The following is a 25,024-nucleotide window of genomic DNA, read 5'->3' as shown; positions in this document are numbered from 1 at the left end:
TAAAGTCTGTTTCAATTCTAAAACTCAGACTCAGAAGAAACCCATTTTGATGGTCTGTGGCAGGAAGGCCCAGGAGGTACTGATGGGTCCTACCTTCCTCATTAGAGAAATGGGGACTTATGCAGCATCTAAGTCTCAAGGGAAATGAGAGGGATTCCCATCCATCCCTACCTACTCTTAGAAAACTGAGCAATGAGCGTGGAGATTCAACAACCCTAAACACCCCTCCAAATAAAAGGCCTGGATGCATCAGGTAAGTGGGCATTTGTGTTTTTCCTGGATGGTTGGAGCTGTGTTTTTATTTCCATGGCAAAGACACAAGCTCATAGCTGTGCCATGTGGAAGTGTGCATGAATAATTAGGGGCAGTGACAGCTGAACACCAAAAGGGTTGGTTCTGTGAGCCCTCAGATTTTGGCAGCCTTGAGAACCTTCCAAACAGAGACCTACTCTAGGGCTGCTGTGATGTCATCCAGCGCCTGGGGCGGGCTACAAGCCCCAGCACTGCCTTACTTATCCCCACACAAATGTCCCTGTCCTCTGCCAGGTGTGCTCACAACGGGTGGCCCAGATCTATGGTGGGAGAGGAGGGCATACTCCAAGAGTAGCTTCTTCCTGGCTCTCTGCCCAGGAGCCACAGGACAGCCTGCTTTGCTCTCCAGGCTGAAGAGGGTTTTTTGATGTCTCCTTAGCCCTCATCTCTATACATCCTACCTTTGGTGAGAGCCTACATTCCTCTCTCAGGCCTCCTTGGGGATTCTGGCTCCCTACTTTCTGCATTCTGCCACTGCTTTGGAGATCTCAGAATTCAAAGGGAAGCACTAGAGTCAGGCCCTGTTTCCCCTTCCTCTTCCTCCCAGCACCAGTTCCACCTCCACAGCAATACTGAGTCAGTGTTCCCAAAACATGACTCAATGTCACTTACCAGCTCAAAAAGCCAGCATTACCCTATTTCCTGGTAATTAAATACAAATTTCTTAGCCTAACCTTCAATGTTCTTTATTACCAACTTTACCTCCAAGTTCTCCCTAACATTCACCAGGCACCCCAACTCAAATGGAAAATCTCCCGCAAAAGAACCCAGACTTACCCATCTGTACATTTTGCTGGCTCTACACACACACACACACACACACCAGTTTTGCAGAGCTCACTCATCTTGCAAAGTCCAGCTTGCAGGACTTTTCTCACAGGAAGCCTTCTTGACATCTCTCAGCTTGAAGTCGTCTGAACCCCCTAACTTTCCAATTCATACCTGTTTGGAAACATTCAGCACATTCTAGCTACAGCTGCAAAGCTGAAGAAACAAAGAATTACCAACAGTTTCCTCTGTTCTATCTTTGTATGTAGTAGATTCTCAATGAATGTTTAATGAACCAAGAGTACTGGTCAACCAGATGCTGCAAACTAATTACACACCTCTGGATCTCTAAGAAAAAAAGCAGTTGTGAGTACCAGAAGTTGGAATCCACAAGTTAGAAATGTATGCTTCTTCCTCCTAGAGGACAAACTTCCTTCCAGTGAAGAATAAACTGCTCCTCACAAATCAAGATGCTACAGCTAAGATACTTTTTTGTCACCAACTCTTACTGACACCTAAGAAAACCTCTCCCCATACAAATGTACATCTTCACACCCAGACACATATTAATGTTCAATTTTTTATTTATTATTTAGTAATAAAGTTAAACTTGCAAAAAGTTGAAAAAATATAAATAGCATAAGTAACTTCCATATACTTTTACCCAAATTTGCCTATTAATACATTTTCTTTTAACATTTGATCCCCTAGCTTATTCATTCTTGCTCTATATGTGTCTCTGTGTGGGTACATATAGCCACATATTTTTAAATTTTTTTAAGTTTATTTCTTCATGTAATCTCTACATCCAATGTGGGGCTCCAGCTCACAATCCAGAGATCAAGAGCCACATGCTCTTCTGACTGAGCCAGTCAGGAGCCCCCACATATTTTTTCAAATATATATATATATATATATATATATATATTATATATTATATATAATATATATATATATAATTTTTTCCTGAACAATTGGAAGGTTAGTTGCATAATCAAAGCCTTTTACCTCTAAATACTTATGTATCTCCTAAAAATATTTCTTACATATTCTTTTATGTAATTACAGTACGGTTATTGACTTCATACATTTGTATATTTTTATTGAATCCACCATCCCTATTTCAACATATGAATTGATCTAATATTATCCTTTATAGTATTGTTTTTTCCTTTAGTGAAGAATCCAGCCAAGGGTCGAGCGTTGCATTTCATTGACATTTCTCTTTAGCCTCCTTTAATCTAGAATATTTCCACAAATTTTCTTTTTTTGTTTTTGTTTTTGTTTTTAGAGAGAGAGTGGGGTGGGAGGGGCAGAAGGAGAGAGAGAGAATCTCAAGCAGGTTCCACACCAAGCAGGGAGCCTGACCTAGGCCTCCATCTCACAACTCTGGGATCATAACCTAAGCTGAAATCAAGAGTCAGATGCTTAACTGACTGAGCCACCAGGTGTCCCTGTTTTGTCGTCGTTGTTGTTGTTGTTGTTTTTAATAAACTCTACAACCAACATGGGGGTTGAAGTCACAACCCAAAGATCAAGAGCCACATTAGGTACCTGCTAAGTGAGCCAACCAGGCACCCCTCTTTGTCTTCCTCCTCCTCCTTCTTCTTCTTTTTTGCTATTAATATATTTAAAGAGTAAAGATCTCCTCACTTTCTTTTTCTTTTTTTTAAGAAATTGAATGGAACATTTTTCATTTTGTGCTTGTCTGAGGTTTCTTTGTGATTAGATGGAGGTTTTGCATTCTAGGTTGACAAACTATGGAAGGCGGTCTGTGTTCACCACACAGTCTGTCCTGTTCCACATTGGTGAAGTTCATTTTGATCACCTTGGGATGGTGTTGTGCAATTTCTCCAGCATATAGTTGCTGTGCTCGGTTCTCCCTGGCAACTGTGACAGTGGGTGGAGACTTAAAGGTGTCTCTTAAAGGAGATAGTGTATGTTGTAGATTCCACTCCTGATCACATTTACTTAGTATAATTTGTAGGCATTCACAGACATCTTCACAGAGGCCCTTGGTGTCCTCTGAGTTTAAAAAAAAAAACTATTATGTGCTTGCTGTTTTTCTCTGGTAAGGACAGTGAGTTGATATTAGGTCTATCACATACATTTCTCAGCACAGTGTAGATGCTCGAATCAGAAAAAATCCACCTCTCACCAGCTCTGAACTGTTCATGTGGGTTGCTGTGAAGATTAAATAAGGTCACGAATAGGAAGCTCCCTAGTCCTTGGCATATGGCCTTTATCTAATGAATGCCGGTCCCCTTTCCTTACTTATGATTAATTAAATACTACTGAGGCAGAGCCAACCAGACCCAAGGATCCAAAGGAAAGAAAAGCCTTATGGGAGCACTCAGCTACAGTCTTTGCTGAGATCCAGATGCATGGGGCCTTGGGGGAACTTCTTAACCTCTCTGTGCATCAGTTTCTACATGTGTAAACATCTGTAAATACCACCTGAACTCATAGCATTATGAGCGTTGCATCAACTAACACGTACAGAGGGTGTAGAAAAGTGCCAGGCACCCAGTAGACACTGTATACATGTGAGAGCTTATAGATGGAATATAAGCTCCATGAAGGGAAGGAGTTTGCTCCCTGAGTGATGCCCACTGCTCAAAGTGTGTCCTACATGTAGTCATCCATGATACCACAAGGAATGCCAAAAAATTAGGAAGGGCTTTGAATTCTCCATCTAATGTACAATTTCTTTGTTGGCTCGCTGCTGCCTACAGCTGGCTGAGAGAACTAATTAGGATCAAACACTTTGAGGAATACTTTCCTCCTACCAACTCCTGGCAGGCAGTTCCTCAGTTGGAGGCTTTGTTGTCTTATCATAGGACACGAAAGTAAAGGACAGAAGCAGGTACAGCCAACCAGGGTAGGCCGAACAGTCTGGCCAGCAGAAAAGCTCCCCCAGCCCTCATCACCAGCAGAAAGAGGGAAATGACTATAGGGTGCCTCTGCCTAGTGTGCTGCCTCCTTCCAAAACAGTTTGACCTCTAGTTTAACTCCCTTCATTGCAAGGCAGGGTTCCCAAGCAGTAAGTTCCATCAGGAGGCTGTGGGCTAGCGCATGCACATTGAAAGCAAGCACTGTCTGCAGACTCAATAGTCAATGTGCCTCGTCATCAGTGAGCTACATCCTCAGTGGGCTTGGAGGTGGAAACCAGAATCTCTGAAAGTGCTATTTCCGACTTCTTATAAAAATTGCTGAAAATGCAGATTCCAAGGCCTTGATTCAGAAGTGCTAAATCAGCTTGGTGGGGATGGGTAGAAGGCAAAAGGGAGAATGGGATGGGGAGTGAAAAGGTGGAGAAGTGGGGTCATGGGGGAGAAGAGCAGAGATCTGACATTTTTTTAATGAATGAACTTTATTTTTTAGACCGTTTTTAGATCTATAGAATTAAGCCAAAAGTACACACCACTGCCAAATAACCCCTGCCCCCACATACTCACAACCTCTCCCACTATGGACCTCCCCGACCAGAGTGGTACAATTGTTTCAATCCATGAACTTACCTTATACATCATTATCATCCAGTGTCCAGAGTTTACATCAGAGTTCTCTCTTGATGCTGTTCATTGTATGGGTTTGGACAATTGTGTAATGGCATGTATTCACCATTATGGCACCATATAAAAAAGTTTCAGTGCCCTAAAAGTCCTCTGTACTCCACCTATTCCTCTCTCCCTCCCCTCTGACTCCTTGCAACCTCCCATCTTTTTTTATTGCCTCCATAGTTTCACCTTTTCCAGAATGCCGTGTAGTTGGACTCATACCATAAGTAGTTTCTTCAGATTGGTTTCTTTCTCTTAATAATATGCATTTAAGGGGCACCTGGGTGGCTCAGTGGGTTAAGCCTCTGCTTTCAGCTCAGGTCATAATCCCAGAGTCCTGGGATTGAGTCCCACATCCGGCTTCCTGCCCAGCGAGAAGCCTGCTTCTCCCTCTCCCTCTCTCCCTCCTTGTGTTCTCTCTCTCGTTGTGTCTCTATCAAATACATAAACACAATCTTTAAATATAATAATAATACGCATTTAAGATCCTTTCATGTCTTGATAGCATATTTCTTTTCAGTACTAAATAATATTCCATTGTCTAGATGTACAGGTTTGTTTATCCATTCTCTGACTGAACAACATCTTGGTTGCTTCTGGTTTGGTCAATTATAAATAAAGCTACAATGAACATCCATGTATAGGTTTTTGTGTGAACAGAAGTTTTCAACTCATTTGGGCAAACACCAAGAAGTGTGATTGCTAGAATTGCATGGTAAAAAAATATTTAGTTCCGCAGGAACTGTCAAACCGCCTTCCAAAGTGGCTGTACATTGTGCATTCCCATCGGCAGTGAGTGAGAGTTCCTGTTGCTCCACATCCTCACCAGCACTTGGTGCTGTTCACATTCTGGATTTTGGCCATTCTAATATGTATGTAGAGGTATCTCATTGTTTTAATTTGTAATTTCCTGATAACATATGATATTGAACATCTTTTCATGTGCTTACTTGTCCTCCGCTTATTTTCTTTGGTGAGGTGTCTGTCTGGTTCTTTTGCCCATTTTTTAACTGGACTGTTCATTTTCCTTTGAGTTTTAAGAGTTTTTTGTATATTTTGGATAAGAATCCTTTACCAGATGTGTCTTTTGAAAATATTTTCTTCTAATTTGTAGCTTGTCTTCTTATTCTCTTGAAAATCTGCCTTTTTAACCAACTCATTCATGTGTACAATAAACTTTGTACACATGAGGGTGTACAATGTCACTTGAGGGTGAAAGAAATCCTTCCTTCAGCCATCAAAGCATAACAATGCATTTTATTTTGCTTGTAAACACAATGCTATAAATAACAAAAGCTATAGATGTATAATGAATATAATTAAAATGCATATTTGTGAGCATCACAAAAATAGCTTTATTAGCTCTTCTCTATGTAGTTTTATGAAAATAGAGCATTAGCAAAAGTTAGATGCCCTAGGTTCTAAAGGGAACTCTGGGGGCGCCTGGGTGGCTTAGTCAGTTAAGCGTCCGACTCGTGATTTCAACTCAGATCCTGATCTCAGGGTCGCAAGATGGAGACCCATGTAGGGCTCTGCGCTCAGCCTGGAGCCTGCTTGGCTTCTAGCTCTCCCTCTCCTCCTGCCCCTCCCCACCCAGAGGCATTCACTCTCTCTCCCTTTTTTCTCTCAGATGAATGAATTAATTAAATCTTTAAAAATAAGTAAAGGGAACTATGCTACCAATCAGCTATATGACCTTAGCCAGGTCTCTGCCCATCTTTAGCCCCCAGTTTTCTCAAGTATAAAAATGAAGAGGATGAATCTGATAAGCTTTTAAGTTCCCTCTAGTCCTGTGGCTCCATCTTTTCATCAAAGCCAAGGCAAGAAGCATTTTTCTATCAATGAAACTTCTGAGTAAGCATGGATGGGTACCTACTCATGAGAAATGCCTTTGATTTGGTACCCCCTAGATTCAGGATAACAATCTTCAGAGCCAGGACTTAATGCAGATTTGAATGATGGCTTAGATTAAACAAGGTGGGTATCCCCACCAACATGCCACTGTGGTCGGTAAAACAAACCCAGATTGATAATGGCTAAATTTAAATGAGAAAGTGTATGTGTACACATACACAATTACATATAGGGCAGAACATAGGAAATTTCAGACTCAACAGAGTTTGTGAATGCAAAGAGAGACAAAAATAGAAACCATCAAATGGCCAGATGGCTGAGCTTTCTATTTTTAAATATCTCATGAGTTCTGCGGCAGTATGTCAATGAGTGGGGCTAAGAAAAATGTAGTAACCTTGAGTGTTTCTGTTTTTTAAACAAAACAATATCACACAGGGTGTCAAATAGCAAAGGAATTATATAATGAAATGAGAGAAGTGAATGCTTTTAAGTCCGTCAAGCCCAGCCTTTAATATTACACCATGATTCAAAGCACGAATCAAAATCCTCTTCATGCTTGAGGCTGTGAATTATTTACAATGACTGTAATATTTCCAAGAAATACTGAAATCAGTAGGTGAAGTTACCTTTCTCCCCTCTCTCAAATTTCTACACCCAACTTCTCTTCAAATGTCCTCAAAGAGTCATGGGGTAGCTCACAAAATGTGACAGAATCAACACATCCATGGGTCATCGATGAGCCAAACTCTGTGAAACATCTAAGAAAATGTGTTTGGAAAAGGACTGCACAGTTTAGAAGAATTTTAGAGTAACTCACGAATCAGCTAACCCAGTCAAAAGATTACTCACTTAAGAATGATATAATTACTTTCAGTTTGCTTAAAGCCAGGGAAAAGTTGACACAGCGATTAAAGGAAAATGGGTGAAAAAAATAGAGTTACATTATACCGACCAAATTCAGGCTGTTCCAAGGAGTAGGCCCAAGGCTTATTTGAGGAAAGATTATCTTGACAAATTGGATAAACATTTTCTGCATGACAGGACGCTGATGGAGAGTCTGTTCTGCAAGCACACCTGGTGGTGGTTTGCTTAGTGTTTGACCAAGGTGTTCAGCTCGCCGGAGTTCTCCCAGGGGCTTTGTTTACCGTTTGGCAGGTAGAGGCAGAGCCAGGGTAGGCCTTGGTAACGGTTGTTGGGCTCTGCAGATGTCTTACCCCACCCCAGCCCCACCCCCATCTCCCCATTTGAGCTAAAACAACTCTTGGCTAGACCGGTCCACAAAAGCTAACAGCAGACTTTGACAAACAGTTCATGCTTAAGGAGGCCTGCAGTCTAATGTCCCTGAGGCAAATAAAAATGGCAAATGCAAATAAATGCACTAACACCCCCAACCCCTCCCTTGGCTTCCTTCCACAGCCAACTGGGATGGAGAGGTCAGGTCCCACTCAGGGCATTGCTATGGATGCAAATTTTCCAGTGCACAAATTATCCTAGTACCAGGATGGAGAAAGTGGGAATTCATTGCCTTTGTACTCAAGCCCATGCTTACCTAGGTCCAAATGACTGTAGATATGGGGAGACTGGTGTCCTCCCCTAAGGCCTTTGTGGAGACTCCCGTGTTCTCAAGTTACCTATCTATGGGCAGGTCCCCAAAAGTGTCTTTGCTATGGCTTGGCATCCTCAAGAAGCAATCCATTTCTGGAGGCAATAATTTGCATAATGGCTTCCTAGGGATGGCCATTCAGCACTTTCTAGAAAGTGCTGCTTTATTATTCAGGGAAGCACTAATTTGGGGAGCGGCACACCCAGAGATGTCATTAGACAGTGTGGGGGTTCCCATTGCATTCAGGCCCCCCAAAGTGAAATGAACAACCCCATTGTTAGGATGATTTTGCATTTTCCTAGGTCAATTTGACTCAACCAAAATTGCCTGTGTCAACTAATTTAAGTCAATCTGTAGCTCATCCTGTGGTTCCAAGCAAAAACGCCTCATATTACTGCATAGGATATGCTGGTTAGAAATAGCATTAGAGATACCAGTGGTTTTAATTTGTTCAGTCTATAAATTCTTGTGAAGTCACGCGCAGGTGCCAGGGTGTGAAGCCCCGTGGAGCACCACCTTCTGTCAGCATCTACTTTGCAATTCTAAAGCTAAAACTTCCATTTTACAAATTACAATTCCATACTCCTCTCATTAACAGGAATGCCCCTCATTCCTTTCTCCATCCCACTGCTTCCTCCCTCTGTTCATCCCTTTAACTATATTTTTTAACAAGTAAACAAACCAAAGAAAGTAAAATTAAATCCTGGGGGAAACCCAGAATAACGAATTTGCTTGATTCAAATTCATCCAACACTTAATGTGTATCTCCTGCATGGGGCACCTGGGTGGCTCAATGGGTTAAAGCCCCTGCCTTTGGCTCGGGTCATGGTTTCAGGGTCTTGGGATTGAGCCCTGCATCGGGCCCTCTGCTCAGCGGGGAGCCTGCTTCCTCCTTTCTCTCTGCCTGCCTCTCGACCTACTTGTAATCTCTGTCTCTCAAATAAATAAATAAAATCTTAAAAATAATAATAATAATAATATGCCTCCCTAGATATATCTTGCATAGTCTTCAAGTTTAGAAGACATTACATGATAAGTCCATATTCACACAGCTATAGTTCCTGGAAGTCAGGGGTGAATTTCAGTGACTTTCCGCCTGACTCAGTCCTGGTACTCATTTTATCAAACGCCAACTCCTGGGATGCCTGGGTGGTTCAGTGGGTTAAGCAGGTCATGATCTCAGGGTCCTTCAATCTAGCTTGGGTTTTCCTGCTCAGTGGGGAGTCTGCTTTTCCTTCTGTCCTTCCTCCGGATCATGTTCTCTCTCTCTCTCTCAAATAAATAAATAAAATCTTTAATTTAAAAAAAGAAAAAAAGACTCCAGCTATTATGTCTTTTAAAGATTGAGTCAAAGCGATGATTTTTTCCTGATAGTACTTTAGAGAATAACAAAAAAATTAATAATATATATTAATTATTTCTTATATTCTAAACCTGACATTTCAAATACAATGTAAAGTGCATTTTTCTGAAAGTTTTTTGTTGTTTTCGTTCTAAGGAAAGTTGTTTTGGTGTGATGTGAATCTGAGTTGAAATCCTGGTTCTGACTCTAATCATGAATTCATCACTTGCCCTCTGGTGGCCTCAGTTTCTAGATCTATAAAGTGGGAAGAAAAGCACTAACTCTCAGGATTGTCAAGCTTTCTTTTTTTTTTTTTTTTTTTAAGATTTTACTTATTTATTTGACAGAGAGAGAGGGAAAGAGAGAGAGAAAGCACAAGCAAGGGGAATGGAAGAGAGAGAAGAATGGGAGGCACCTGATGGTTAAACTTTCTTATAGTATTATTTATACTATTTATAATATTATTTGTTCTGTTATTTCTCCCTAAATATTATTGTCACTCTCAGTAGACTATAAGTTCCTTTTACTTTTTTTTTTGTTTTTTTTCAAAGATTTTATTTATTTGACAGACAGAGATCTCAAGTAGGCAGAGAGGCAGGCAGAGAGAGAAAGGGAAGCAGGCTCCCTGCTGAGCAAAGAGCCCGATGCAGGGCTCAATCCCAGGACCCTGGGATCATGACCCGAGCTGAAGGTAGAGGCTTAACCCACTGAGCCACCCAGGTGCCCCTACTATAATTTCCTTTTAAATGTGGACCTTCTTGGGCACCTAGGTGGCTGGGAGTGAGTCCTGCATCGGGCTCCCTGCTCAGTGGGGAGTCTGCTTCTCCCTCTACCCTTCCCCCTTGCTCATGATCTCTCCCTCTCACTCTTTCTCTCTCAAATAAATAAAATCTTTAAAAAAAATAAAAAATAAACATGTACCCTCCTGTCATCATTTAGGTATCCTCTATTCATTTCTTCAGATTGTGTATACCATATTTGTTGGATAATAAATGATTTATCAGATACCACTTGTCACAAAGTGGGATCTTAATAAATGGCTTACTTATTTTCCTTTTTTCCTTTCTTACTAAAGGCTAATGATTTGTCTATTATAGAATACAGAAAATAGTTCAAATAAATGACTTAAACACTGAGACTAAAATGGAAGAGATACACAACTGTGCTCCTCTTTCATGGAGGCAAAGGATTCTCTCCAGATTCCCAACAGTGTTATAGGCAGGTACACAGGCAGGTTGTCTTGCAATATACTCCCTAGAAGACTGGGCCAAATAATGGAAGACTCAGTGTCCAAATTATCTGGGAATAAGGGAACACAACCAATCACCTTGCAGATGTTTTAGAAACTATGAAGAAGCAATTGAAGAATTGGTCTTGCCATTCCCTAGGCATCACTTTCTTGTAAAATTTATCTAGTTGCACCTTCTCTTCTTTGTTAAGGTATCAGAACTCTAGGTGGGCACAAAAGAAGCAAAAGAAAATATAGGTTAACATGAAAGGAGACAACATATCCATTCACATTTTATACATGAGAAATATTGGGAATCACATTTTTTGCTGAAATTAGTCTGGGTCCCAGAGCAGGTCTAATTTCAGAGAATACTAAAGCTTTTGCCCATAGCCATGAATTGTTCAGATAGAAAGTGCCAAAGGGAGGCAGATGAATTGATGAACAAGTACCAATCTTGAGGGAACATAATGCCAAAGGACCCAATTATGCCAGCTAGTTCTCATGACAACCTTGGGCCAGTAACTTTTTTAACACCCATTTGATTCACCAACTGGAAAACTAGAGGGTGAGGATTTGTCTCTCTAAAGAGATTTTCAGCTTTGGTATCATAATATTTTTATCACATGATTTTCCTGCAGTTGAATTAGGCAGAAGAAAATCACACAGCTATGCTGACCAGTCATGGTCACTAATCAAGAGGACTCCTTTATATCTTGCCATGTCTTCTGAAACTTCCAACTTCTCTCCACACTCTCACCTCCCAGCTTTATTCTCAGCTAAAGAATTTACCTTATCCTTTATCTGAAACTATGCTGTTCAATATGGTAGCCACCAGTCAATGTGGCTATATAAATTTAACTTAAATTAAAAGTTCCTCAGTTGTACCACATAATATGTACTATGGAGCTTCATATGCTCAGTGGCTACCATATTCAAAAAACCCACAGGGAGGCAGGAAGAAGAAAACAGAAATGGAAAACAGAAAACCAAAATACAAAAGAGCAGACTAAAACCCTATTATATAACCACAGTTACAGTAAATGTAAATGGTCTAAATACACAAATGAAAAGACAAAAAATGGGCAGACTAGATGAAAAACACGACCCAGATGTATGCTGTCTGCAAGAAATTCATTTCAAATATAATGATAAAAGCAGGTTGAAAGTAAAAGGATAGAAAATATATATCATGTAAACATTGATCAAAGAAAAGCAGAAGTGGTTATTTTAATATCAGATAAAGTAGACTTCAGAGTGAAGAAAACCATCAGAGACAGAAAGGTACATTATAACAATAGAGAGTTAATCCATCAAGAAGAGATAGCAATTCTGTGTATACACCAAACAACACAGATGAGGAAAACTGGTAGAACTGAAAGGGGAAATAGACAAATTCACTACTATACTTGGAGACTTCAGTATTGGATATTGACAACTGGTAGAACAGTAGACAAAAGCTAGCAAGGATATAAACGTCCTCACCCTCAGCCAATAGGACCTTATCACCATTTATAGAGCATTCCACCCAATAATAGCAACATACATATTCTATTCACATGCCCATGGAACAACACATAATAAGATAGATTGTGTCTTGTTCCTTAAAAAAAATTCATTTTGAAAGGTTGAAATCATACAAAATGTGCTCTCCAACCAAAATGTAGTCAAACTACAAATCAATAATAGTAATGGGAAAGTTTCCAAAGACTTAGAAACTACACAACACACTTTTAAATAATCCCTAAGTCAAAGAGAAAGTGTCAAGGGAAATAAAAAATACACTGAACTGAATGGAAATGAAAATATAGTTATATTTAGGGGATAGTTAAGAGCAGATATCAAAGAAATAGAAAAGAAAAAAAATAAAGAAAATCAGTGAAGCCAAAAGCTGGTTATTTGAAAAGATCAATAAAATTGACAAACCTCTAGAAAAACTGACAAAGAAAAGAGGGAAGACACAAATTTCTTTTTTTTTTTTAAGGTATTCTTTTTTTTTTTTTTCATTGTTATGTTAGTCACCATACAGTACATCATTAGTTTTTGAGTTGTGTTCCATGATTCATTGTTTGCATATAATACCCAGGGCTCCATGCAATATGTTCCTTCCTTAATACCCATCACCAGGCAACCCATTCCCCCACTCTCCTCCCCTCTAAAACCCTCAGTTTATTTCTTGAAGTCCATAGTCTCTCATGGTTTGTCTCCCCCTCCTATTTCTTCCCCTTCATTTTCCCTTCCTTCTTCTAATGTCCTTCATGTTATTCCTTATGCTCCACAAGTAAGTGACACCAAATGATAATTGACTTTCTCTACTTCATGTATTTCACTTAGCATAATCTCCTCCAGTCCCATCCATGTTGATGTAAAAATTGGGTACTCATCCTTTCCAATGGCTAAGTAATATTCCATTGTATATATGAACCACATCTTTATCCATTCATCTGTTGAAGGGCATCTCGGCTCTTTCCACAGTATGGCTATTGTGGACATAGCTGCAATGAACACCGGGGTGCACATGGCCTTTCTTTTTGCTACATCTGTATCATTGGGGTAAATATCCAGCTGTGCAACTGTTGGGTCAGAGGGTAGTTCAATTTTTAATTTTTTTAAGGAACCTCCACACCATTTTCCAAAGTGGCTGTACACATTTCCACCAACAGTATAAGAGGGTTCTCCTTTCTCCACAACCTCTCCAACACTTGTTGTTTCTTCCCTTGTCAATTTTTACCATTCTAACTGGTATAAGGTGATATCTCATTGTGGTTTTGATTTGAATTTCCCTGATGGCTAATGATGATGAACATTTCTTCATGTGTCTATTGGCCATTTGTATGTCTTCTTTTGAGAAGTGTCTGGATATCAGCCTTTTGTCTGTAGTGCCATTTGTGAATATCTTCTCTCATTCCATGGGTTGCCTCTTTGTTTTGTTGTCTGTTTCATTTGCTATGCTGAAGCTTTTTATCTGTTGAAGTCCCAAAAGCTCATTTTCGCTTTTGTTTCCCTGGCCTTTGGAGACGTGTCTTGAAAGAAGTTGGTGTGGCCAATGTCGAAGAGGTTACTGCCTATGCTCTTCCCTAGGATTTTAATGGATTCCTGTCTCACGTTGAGGTCTTTCATCCATTTTGAATTTATCTTTGTATATGGTGTAAGAGAATGGTCAAGTTTCATTCTTTTGTATATAGCTATCTAATTTTCCCAACACCATTTATTGAAGAGACTATCTTTTTTCCATTGGGTATTTTTTCCTGCTTTGTTGAAGATTATTTGACCATAGAGTTGAGGGTCCATATCTGGGCTCCTTATTCTGTTCCATTGGTCTATGTGTCTGTTTTTATGCTAATACCATACTGTTTTGGTGATCACATCTTTGTAATATAGCTTGAAATCAGGCAATGTGATGTCTCCAGGTTTGTTTTTCTTTTTCAACATTTCCCTGGTGACTCAGGGTCTTTTCTCATTCCAAACAAATTTTAGGATTGTTTGTTCTAGCACTTTTAAAAATGTCATTGGTATTTTGATCAGGAAGACACAAATTTCTAATATCAGAAACGAAAGAGGAAATATCCTTACAAATCCTTCTGAACATAAAAGGACAATAAGGGAGTACTATGATCAACTCCATACACATAAATTTGACAAGTTAAATAAAATGTAATAAGCCATCAAATAATACACTACTCATACAATATGGATAATTTAAATAGTCTGAGGACTATTAAGGAAATTGAATTCATAATTTTAAAACTCCCCCATAAGATATTACCAGGCACAAGTAATTTCACTAGAAAATTCTACTAAAATGTTTAAAGATTTAATGCCAATTTTTTCCAGAAAAATAGAAGAGTAAGAGAAACTTCCAAATTCATTTTACAAAGTGTTACCTTTATTTCAAAATTAAACAAAGGCAGTACAAAACAACAATGAAAAACCCAAAAAGCTACAGGCCAACATCCGTCATGAATATAAACATAAAAACCCTTAACAAATCATTAGCAAATGGAATTCAGCATATATAAAAAAGAATTCACATGACTAAGTGGGCTTTATTCCTTGCATGCAAGGCTGATTCAATATTCAAAAATCAAATAATGTAATCTACCACATTAACAGGTTAAAGAAGGAAAAAAAATCACATGATTATATCAATGGATACAGAAAAATCATTTGATGAAATTCAACATTCATTCATAATAAAAACTTTTTAAAAAAAAGTATTAGAGGAGAACTTCCTCAGCTCGATAAAGAACATCCACTAAGAACCCACGGGTAACATTATACCTAATGGAGAAAGACTGAATGTTTTTCTTCTAATATATCAGGAACAAAGGAAGGATGGCCATTCTCATTACTCGTAATGCTAAAAATTTTAACCAGTGCAAAAGGTCAGAAAACACAGGTAAAAGGCATAGAGATCAGAAAGAAAAAGGTAAAACTATTCCTATTTGAAACTGACATGACTGTCTACATGGGAAATCCCAAGAAATCTGCAAAAAAAACCTCCTAGAACAAATAAGTGAATGCAGCAAGATTGCAGGATGTAAACTACAAACATCAATTTATTTCTTTTTACTAGCAATGAACATGCAGACACCAATATTAAAAATACAATGCTATTTATAATCATTCCCCCTAGGAAGAAATACTTGGGTGTCAATCGTTTTTTCTTGTTTTTAAGATTTATTTATTTAATTGTCAGAGAGAGAAAGAGAGCACAAGCAGGGGGAGTGGCAGGCAGAGGGAAAAGCAGGCTCCCCACTGAGCTAAGAGCCCAATGTGGGGCTCGATCCCAGGACCCTAGAATCATGACATGGCTGAAGGAAGATGCTTAACCATCTGAGCCACCCAGGTGTCCCACTCAGGTGTCAATCTAAGAAAATATGTAGAAGATTTATATGTTAAAAACACTGATGAAATAAATCAAAGAAGATCTAAGCAAATGGAGAAACATATCAGGCTGATGAGTTAAAAGATTCAACATGGTAAAGAGATCAATTCTCCCCAAATTGATTAACATGATTAACATGATTCTTGTTGAAATCACAGTAAGATGTTTTATAGATATAGACAAGATTATTCTACAATTTATATGAAGAAATAGTTTGTTAAGCTGTTACCATGTGACAAACACTGTGCCATATAGTCTATATATGCATGTGGTTAAGGTCTCCCCTTGTTTTTTGTTTTTTGCTTTTCAAGATTTTATTTATTTATTTGAGAGAAAAGAGAGAGAGAGAGAGAGAGCATGAAATTGAGAGAATACAAGCAGGAGAAAGGGCAGAGGAAGAGGGAGAAGCAGACTCCCTGCTGAGCAGGGAGCTGGACTCAGCTTGCTCCCAGAGTCTGAAGCCGAAGGTGGACCCTTAACTAACTGAGCCAGCCAGGCACCCCAAGGTCTTCATTTATTAATACTAGGCAAAAAATAAGACACAAGGGACATCTCAGTGGCTCAATGGGTTGGGCCTCTGCCTTCAGCTCAGGTGATAATCTCAGGGTCCTGGGATCAAGCCCCGCATCAGGCTCTCTGCTCAGTGGACAGCCTGCTTCCCTCTCTCTCTGCCTACTTGTGATCTCTCTCTCTCTCTGTCAAATAATTAGATGAAATCTTTAAAAATATATATTCATTCACTCCAATTTTTTACAACGTTTCTACATGACAAGTGACAGAGATCTCATCATTCCAGTCCCTAATCTTAAAGAGTTTTCAACATCATGGAGCAGTCAGAGCACCAGTTCTTCAGTTAGAATACTCAGTCAACTAACTGAGTGACATTGGACAAGCCATTTAATCTTTCTGTTCCTTCATTTCAAAGATGAGAAGAGTGACATTAGCTATTGTGAGGCTCAAATGAGATAATGAAGGGAAAAGTACATCTGAAATACAATGTAATTGTTTCTTATTATTGTTATTGATAAATCAAAAATAACAAAACTGAACAATTAAAGGCACTGGTGATATCTAAATTTAAGGGCACTCAGATCCAGCATTTACACACACACACACACACACACGCTCAACACACACAATTTCACTACAAGTACTTTTCCCCCTTACAATCAATCTCTCACAAGTAAATGCTCTTAGTATATGAAAACAAGTCTGGTTTACTTGGCTCATGCAAGAGAATAAACATAAAATGAGGAAATGAGGAAAAACAGAGGAATGTGAATTCTACTCACTTCAATAAATACTAATTAAATGCTGGGGTGCCCAGCTGGCTCCATTGGAATAGCATGTGACTCTTGATCTCAGGATCGTGAGTTCGAGCCCCATATTGGATGCAAAGATTACTAAAAACAAATATAAACTTTAAAAAAAATTTAAATACTAATTGAATGCCTAGTAGTATTCAGTATCAAACAGTGTTCTAAGGACACAGAATTGAAGAAAACATAATCCTTGCTCTCAGAGACTTAACAGCCTAGCAGAGAAGACAGACCCATGAAGAACAACTTCTACCATATGTGATGGAAGAACACTAAGTCCCTCATCCAATCTGGGAAGTCAGGGAGGACACCCGAGCTGAGTCAGCAGAAAGGGGTAAGACAAGCAAAGGAGCAGTGGTATGAAGTAGCAAGGTATACCAGGCAACTCCAAGTCCCCTACTTCTAGGTGTCACTAGACCTTAGCAAAAGATCTGGAGGGAAGAAACTACAGAGGTAAGAAGAAAGCAGGACGAAGAAAGCAGGACAAAGAAGGCTTTGTTTACTGTGCTGAAAGCCAGGGCTTTACCTTCTTGACTAGGAGGAGCCATTGGAGTTTTTAACCTAGAGAACAATATGGTTAGAGTTGTGCTTTATGAATTTCCTGGTGACAGTGAAGATGGCGGACCCGAGAGGGGCAAGAATGGAGGTAGTGATATAGATGTACATAAGGTACGGGGAGGGAGACAGGAAGTATAATCGTCCCAGAGATAATAAAGGTAAGAAATCAGGCAGTAGCCATCAGAAATATACAAAGGATAGAGCTGGTAACACTTTGTAGTTGCTTGAACATGCAGGTATGGGGGCAGAAATGAAGAGAAGGTAGTGGTCCCTGGTGTCTCCTAAGTCTCTGTCTTGGATAACCGGGAGGTGAGGTGGGGGTGGGGGTGGAGGGCTGGTGAGAGACCACTTGTATCTGGGGGGAGATGGAGGTGAACCATTCAAGTGTGTCGGGAGTATGAAGGCAGACAGTGAACAGGAAGAGCCCCTCCGAGGTGTCCTCCTCTTAGAACAGCTGGTGGGTGACAGCTAATTCGGGTTTACACAACAAATATTCAATACTTTGCACCCAAATGGACACTGATGTAGATACCAATAAAGCCAAAATCATCATGCAGGCCCCAGAATGCTATCATTCTGTCGCTGAAACAATATCAGCATTCAAGAGACCAGCAAAATGACAGCAATGGCGGTTCAAACTTGAAATGGCTGAAGGCGGAATAAGGACACCAGCTCAGGGAGTTCCCGTGCTCTAGCCTCACATCTGCTTTTCACAGGACGGAGAGCAGTCACACACAGGCCACTGCCCTCCTTTCTCGTCTGAATAAGGAACAAGGAAATGCCACCTACACGATGTGACAGGATACCAGGAGAAAAACCTCAGTCACTTGTGTAAAATAAGCACCGCCTGACTCTGCCAGGTCCACATGGCGTCCTAGCCCTGTGACTCTCTGCCCCCTCACGTCTCCCTCCCTTCATTGTCCTACATCTCCCTTCTAGCCCAGGCCCCGTGCCTCACATCCCAGCTCTGTAAACAATCGGGTTGTTTATTGTGGTTTTGAGGATTACGGAGGTAAAAGGCCCTTTAAAAAAAAAAAAAAAAGTGTTCCTCTTTTTGCAGGTGCCCCTTACCTATCAAATAACTTTCATTTGCCCCCACGTTCCAGGCAACTATGTGCTTTCCCTCTGCTGTTTGCAGTCTTAGTCATAGCCCCATGGAAGGATTAGGTACAAATGTCATTCTGCTGTTTCCTTCAATAGATTATGCAAGTAGAAGTCGGATTGTGTAAATGCATATTAGCTCTTCCCTACAGTGCTAATCCAGCAAGCCGGGTTTGAGATCTTTTCTTTTTTCCCTTCCTTACAGAGGGATAGAACGAGCAAGCAAAGAGTCATACCTTCCTTTCCCTTGGCAGACAGGAATATTGAACTGAGAAGCCTGCCAGACTGGCAATCCAGGTATGGAATGTGTCTAATAACCTAGGGACTGAAATTCAGGATGGCCGCTAACGTTCTAGTGGGATTTACTGGAAATGAGTTCTTTTTTTTCTTTTTCTTTTTTTTTTTTTTTTTAAGATTTTGTTTATTTATTTGTCAGAGAGAGAGAGAGAACAAGCAGGGGGAGTAGCAGGCAGAGGGAAAAGCAGGCTCCCCCCTGAGCAAGGATCCCGATGCAGGACTTGAACCCAGGATCCTGGGATCATGACCTGAGCTGAAGGCAGATGCCTAACCAACTGAGCCACCCAGGCATCCCTGGAAACAAGTTCTTTATGAGGACAATTCTGTAAGGGGCCCCATTCAGTGTAGTCATGACAGTAAGACCTCTCCTGCACAAGAAGGGCAGCGTGAAGAACACTTTTGCTAGAGAGTAAAATCATAATTAGTAAACTGGACAGACAGGCCGCATCATTCTCTGTGGTAACCCAGCAAAGCTCATCTCAATTTTGTTTAGCCTCATCACTTCGGGAAACTCAGAGCCCACTTCTTCAGAACTGTGTGGACCAGAGACTTCTAAATATGGTCGGGGGGATCCATGCAGGTTTGCCCTCTGGTTGTTACTGGTTAACTGTGAGTGTAGAACTTGGAAGTAAGCCCTTAGAAATGATATCAGCAATCAGAAAGTATAATGTTATAGCTAATCATTTAAAGATTAGGCTTGTCTTTATTTAAAATCATTTTTCTAATAATTCACTTTTACTTTATATATTTTTAAGTATATATTGGCTGAGGTTTACAGCATTTTTTTAAAAATCTGGACACCCACAGATTGTCTAAGAAACACTGGTACAGATAATGGAGCACTATACAGAATTCAGGAGTCTTGGGCTATTGCCTTGCTCTTCCATCAACTGTCTGTATGGACAACTCACTTCATTGCAAAGGGTATGAGTTCCACATCTATAATAAGGGAGTGGGGTCACTGGGCTTTAACCATACCGCCATACTTTCACAGCATCACTCTTTAGCCAAACTAAAACCTACAGCCTGTTCCTTGTCTTTTCTTTTTCACCCGTTAAGCATATCCAGTTGGACAAAGTCATGTGGATTCTGTCCCTGAAATGCACCTCACATCTCCTTGCCCTGTCTTCTGCTATATTTTAAGTCTCTTCCTACTAGAGCTCCCTGTCTCCAGACTTGGCTCCCACCATATTGCTGTTAGAGAGATCTTTCTAAAAGGAAGATGTCAAAGGGCTGCCTGGGTGGCAGAGCTGGTTAAGCATCTGACTTTTGGTCAGGTCATGACCTCAGGGTAATGGGATCAAGCCCCACACGGGGCTCTGTGTTCAGCGGGGAGTCTGCTTAGAGTTTCTTTCTCCCTCTCCCTCTAGCCCTCCCCATCACTGCATTCAAATCTTTTTAAAAATAATTTTAAAAAAATAAAATGAAGATGTCATTCCTCTGCTTACGGAAGAGTGCTTTATTGCCTTGTCCAACACCTTCCAAACTCTGCTGACCCTCCAAAATCCTGGGTAACTGGGCTTATCCGATCTTTCTGGCCTCATCTTTAGTCATCTTCCCCAAAGCACCCTAAGTTCTAATCACTCTGAACTCCTTGCTGCTCCTCAGATGCACCATGAACCCTTGTTACACCTCCACACCTTGTTTCACACTATTGTCTCTGTCCTGGAAAGCCTCTTCTTCCATGTCTCCCTGGCACTACCATTTTTCAAAGCTCAGCTAATGCTGTTCTCTTTATTTTCTCTGCATCCCTCTTCTCCCAGATTTAAATACCCCCTTTATCCATGCTTTCCTCTTGCTTTATACTCATATTTATATGGATATTTTATATAGTTGTTTACCTGTTTTGTCTCCACTTTCCCTTTCAACACCAAGATACTTTGTCAATCTTAATAATCACAGCCACAAGTACAGTGCCCCATATTGAGAAGACACTCCATTGTTCTTATCAACAGTTTGAGATGAGACAGTCTTTCATTTATTCTTTCATTTGTTCATTGGATACCACCATATCAAGTCAAGCTCTCACCGTGACCAAGACAGACAAGGTCACAGACATCAGGGAGCTTACATTACAGTGTGGGAGATACAAAACAAACAAATGGGGTGATAAACAAAAGTAAATAAACAAACAAGATAATTACACATTGAGATCACTGCTATGAAGGAGCTAAGCTGATGAAATAGAGCCTGCTGGGGGGAGGTCACTCTTCACAGGAAGATCAGGAGCATTCTCTCAGAGAAGATGACACTTGAGCTGAGATCTGAAAGTTGAGAAAAGCAGAAGAGGAAGAGGGACTGGCTTGTTTAAGGAACTGAAATAAGGCCAACGTGGCTGGGGCATAGTGAGCAGGGTTGAGTGGTATGAAATGAAGTTGGAAAAAGACCCCAGTATGAAGGACCTCACCGGGGTGCAGTAAGGAGTTTAGATTTTACTCTGAGCTAGAAGTCTTTGAAGTGTTTTATGCAGGGGAGTTGGCTTGGTCAGAATAAAATTTTAAGGCATTCACTCTGGTCCCTGCTGAGAGTGGATTAAAGAGCAGGAGATCAGGAGACAGATGAAGGAGTTATTCCAGGATTCTAGGCCAGAGGTGATGATTGCTCAGACTTGGGGTAGGAGAGCAAAGGCGGGGATGGAGACAAGTAGGCATGTCAGAGATGTCATTTGGAGGTCAAGTTAAAAGGCCTTGGTGATAGACTGAATGCGTGTGAAGTCAGGGGGAGGTAATCAAGGATGACCCTGATGTCTTGGCTTGAGCACCTAGGTAGCAATTGGTGGTATTGATTGAATTGATGAAGGTTTGGTAAGGAAGCATTTGGGATTCAGTTCTGTGTTATGGGCTGGGGGAGAGACTCAGAATCGAGAGCTCTGTTTTGGCTGGAGATTTTTGCTAGAGGTCTAAGAGAAGCAATAAATGATAGAAAAGGAAACTGAGGCTGAAAAACAGGTATTCAAGTATCAAGCCTTAGAACTGCCTGAGCCTGTCTGACTCATAGGCACTGAACTAAGCGCTTAGCCTCTTCTCTAGTAGATGGGAACTAGCAAGTATTTCTTTCAGGTATAATTGGAAAATAAGTACAAAAGATTTGGGAAGAGAATGGTAAAAGAGATGGAAAAGAAGAACAGTTTTTGTTCTTTTAAGTTTTGTGTGTGTGTGGTTCCCTACCCCCTCCCACCCCCGAGCCCCCACCCCCGCCCCAGCACAATCTTAAGAGAAAGAAAGAAGAGAGAAACAGAATAACCTCTGTGCTGGGGTCTAGTTAAGAACATGCACTCTGGGGCAGCTTGTGTTCAGAGACTCTCTCTACTGGTTACCCCTGTGTGATCTTGAAAAGGGTCCTTCAAATCTCCACACCTCCGTTTCTGATCTAAAAAATATTTTATTGGTTTTGTTTTTGGTTTTTTTAAAGATTTTACTTATTTGAAAGAGAGAGAGAGCATGAGAAGAGAGAAGTCAGTGGGAGAAGCAGACTCTCCGCTGAGCAGGAAGCCTGATGTGGGACTCCATCCCAGGACTCCAGGATCATGACCTGACCCAAAGGCAGTTGCTTAACCTACTGAGCCACCCAGGAGCCCTAAAAAATATTTTAAATAAAACCTGCCACCAATCATGAAGATCTAGCAAGTTCACACGTGTGATGAGTGCCTCCAATACTGCCTGACATACAGTACGAGCTGAAAGCGTGAGCTCTCATCTGAGTGTCTGCAAAGGGTGGGTGCCCCAGCATGTTGAACCATTTCCAGTCAGCCAAATGAGCCAAGCTTCCTTGTCCCTGGGTCTTTTCCTAGTTCTGCTCTAAGGAGACACATGTGGTCCTAGAAACTACCATGTTATGTAGAAGTGTGTAATAAAAACCACAGGGTTTATGGGAAAACAGGTTTAGTGGCACACATTCAAAAACATCTTCAGTGACACATTTAAAATGTATAGGAATTAGAAGTTAAAATGTTTGTGCTACAGAGGCCACTATCAAGAGACTGAAAAGATAACCCACAGAACTGGAGAAATTATTTGCAAATCATGTATCATACAAGGGCCCAGTACCCAGAATATGTACATAGAACATGTATAGCTCAGTAACAAAAAGGCGTACAATCCAATATAAAAATGAGCAAAGGACATGCATAGACATTTCTCCAAAGAAGATATACAAGTAGCCAACAGGCATACTAAAAGTTGTTGAACCTCATTCGTCATTAGGGAAATGCAAATCAAGGTTACAGTGAAATACCACTTCACACATACTAGACTGGCCAAAAGAAAGAAAGGAAAAGAGAAGAGAGGAAAAGAAAAGGAAGGCAAGAAAAGAAGGAGGGAGGGAGGGAGGGAGGGAAGGAAGGAAGGGGGAAGGAGGGGGTAGGGTGGGAGGAAGGAAAGAGAGAAAGAGGGAAAATACCAGATATTGATGAGGCTAGGGAGAACCTGGAACTCTCATGAATTGCTGCCGGGAGTGTAAAATGGAGCAACCACTATATAAAACAACTTGGTGGCTCCTCAATAAGTTAAACAGAGATTTGCCATATGACTCATAAATTCCATTTCAAGGTATATATCCAAAAGAAGTGAAAACAAAAATTTGGACATGAATATTTGTAGCCTCTCTATTTACAATAGCCAAAAGGTGGGAATAACCTAAATGTGTATCACCTGATAAACAGGTAAACAAAATGGGGTAAAACCATATTGTGGAGTGTTATTCAGCCATAAAAAGGAATGAAGAAGCATGCTACACATGGGTGAGCTGTGAAAACATTATACTGAGTCAGAGAAGTTGGATACAGAAGTCCACATATGATTCCACTTATAGAAGATCTCCAGGATGGGCAATGGAAGACAAGCTACATACTGAATTCTTACCACATGTCAAGTCCTGTGCCAACACTTTTTACATGTAGAAACTGATTAAATCTTTATTAAAACTATATGATGTAAATTATTAATCTCCATTCTATATTGAGACATAAACCTAGGATTTAAATCAGAAGAGTCTAGTTACAGAGCTTGCATCCGTAACCACTATATAGCCATGAGTGAAAATATCCAGATTTTAATTTTTTTTTTTTTAAAAACTTGCGCTGGCTAATCACATCTACAGGCTACATTGGCCACACAAGTCACCAGTTTGCAACCACTGCCAGGATTTTCTTCTCTCCTGTCTTAGCGTTATATGCCTCTTTGTGGAGCAAGAAAAGCTTGAGTCCCACACGTCATTTGCTTTGTGTCCTTTTTCTTTATTTGCAAAATAAGTACAAATCGACCTACTTTGCAGGGATGCTATAGCATACAAAATTAAGTATATAAAGATCTGTCTACCACAATATCTGGAACCTTGCAGGCAGGAAATAAACAAGAGGATGGGACTATTTTTTTAAGTTTTTTTCTCTGTTATATGTGTCTCCTTCCTACAAGGAAGGAGTGTATAAAGCTGTGTGTGGTCCACCAACACAATGCACAGCACCTAACAGGAGCCTGACAAAGCGAAGATTTGCTTTGGTTGCCATTCAGTTTAATTTATTTTATACCATCTGCTGAGTTTTTTCCTATCTAAAAACTTATTACAGATTTACAGATTTATGCTCATTTTAAAACGAAAGCAAAAAACAAAAGATAGGGAAAATTAAAATTATTCTGACTAGGGGTGCCTGGGTGGTTCAGTCAGTTAAGCATCTGTCTTGGACTCAGGTCATGCTCCCAGAGTTCTGGGATCAAACCCCGTGCCGGGTTCTTCTCTCTGCCGAGTCTCTTTCTCCCTCAGCCTCTGCCTCTTCCCTCTGCTTGTGCTCTCAAACCCTCTCTCAAATAAAGAAAAAAAATATTTTTTAAAAAACTATTCTGACTATATTTCTAGAAATATTTTTATATTTTAGTGTTTATCTTCCAGTGTTTATCTTCCTTTTATGAATATGCGTCCATATAAGTTCTTTGGTCTTGTTTTGATTTTTTTACAATATGGAATTATTCAAAACATATTTCTCTAGGCACTGCTTTCTTCTTAAAAAAAAAAAAAATACATACACAGGGACCCACATATTTTTTCATTTGAAGACACACCTGTTTACACCAAGTTTTTAAGTACTACCTATGTTTTTTAAAACAAATTCTAAAGATATATCTCCCTTTTGGGGCTTCTGGGTGGCTCAGTCGGTTAAGTGTCTGCCTCCAGCTCAGGTTAAGATTCTAGGGTTCTGGGAT

Source organism: Mustela nivalis, assembly GCF_964662115.1.
Source record: "Mustela nivalis genome assembly, chromosome: 1".
Lineage (NCBI taxonomy): Eukaryota > Metazoa > Chordata > Mammalia > Carnivora > Mustelidae > Mustela > Mustela nivalis.
The sequence above is the reverse complement of the archived record's forward strand: the minus strand, read 5'-3'. Positions refer to the sequence as shown.